The sequence below is a fragment of the Colobus angolensis genome, unplaced genomic scaffold (assembly GCF_000951035.1).
Source record: "Colobus angolensis palliatus isolate OR3802 unplaced genomic scaffold, Cang.pa_1.0 Scaffold2, whole genome shotgun sequence".
In the NCBI taxonomy this organism is placed as follows: Eukaryota; Metazoa; Chordata; class Mammalia; order Primates; family Cercopithecidae; genus Colobus; species Colobus angolensis.
Window position 1 is genome coordinate 12090262 of NW_012115154.1, and position 1127 is coordinate 12091388.

A 1127-nucleotide genomic window follows, 5' to 3' on the forward strand; every position below is an offset into this window, starting at 1 on the left:
AATTTTCCACTTGCGGAGTCACATCAGTGCTCAAAAGGTTTTGTATTTGGGGGCATTTTGGCTTTCAGATTTTCTAGTTGGCGATGCTCGGTTTGTACAGACTGTGCTCTGCTTGGGAAATTGGAACACGACCTGTGGTTTCTAGTATCTGTCAGTTCATTTTCTGTAGAATTTCATTCTCTTTCTTTCTTTCCCTTTTGCCAATTCTCATTACTCTTATTTTAAATTATTGGTAAGAGGAAGGTGAAAATGTTGCTGTATTTATTCTCAGTACAATCTTTTTTATAGAAAGCATTGGCCAGGGGATATTTAGACCCATGAAATATGGTCTCCGTCCGTTTTGAAGCCCAGATGTGAGCAGGCACACAGCTGAGATGTACACTCTGTTGACTGCTCAGGGGGACTGAATAACACTTTCTAACTGTTGAAGTTAGTGAAGAGAGAGAAAGAGGAAAATTGTGTTTATTATGAGAATCAAGGAGGCTAGACAAGGAGTTTCAGTTTCAGAATTAGCCCATACTCTATGAGCTCTGGCAGGTAATTGGTTTTCAAATGGTGAAAAGACCCCATTACACTGTTGTGAGTTTAAGGAAGACTAGGAGTGAGTATTTCCTTCCATGGGCTCCTTCAGTGCCTGCAGCGCAGACTAGCTAATACTCTGCCCAGTAAGCATGTCCTTTGACTTATCAACGAGGTGGCCAGAGGCATGTGCAAAACCATTCTTACCTGAACAAAGGAATGGATTGCTTTGCTGAACAAATCCTGGAAGTGTACTGTTCAGTCTCCAAAGAAACTACTTTAGAGACAACAGTTAAGTATTTAGAGAAGAATAAAAATTCATCTCCTAGCATTGCTTGAGGAGAAGCACAGGTATGCTTGGCTGGAGAAGGTGTTGGGAGAACAGACAGGTACAGGGCAATATGGCCATTGTAGTTTCATCAGAGGTTTTAGATGTAGTTGGCACCCATTTTCCTTTCCCTTTACCAGGATACACAAGGGGAGAGAGGAACATGATGGATCACCAAGCTGGTGATAGATACCAGGTGAGCATAGGGCTGACCACACACAGGACAGGTATCTTTCCACTCAACATACCAGCCTGAGCATCTGTGACTGTGGGGTGGGGG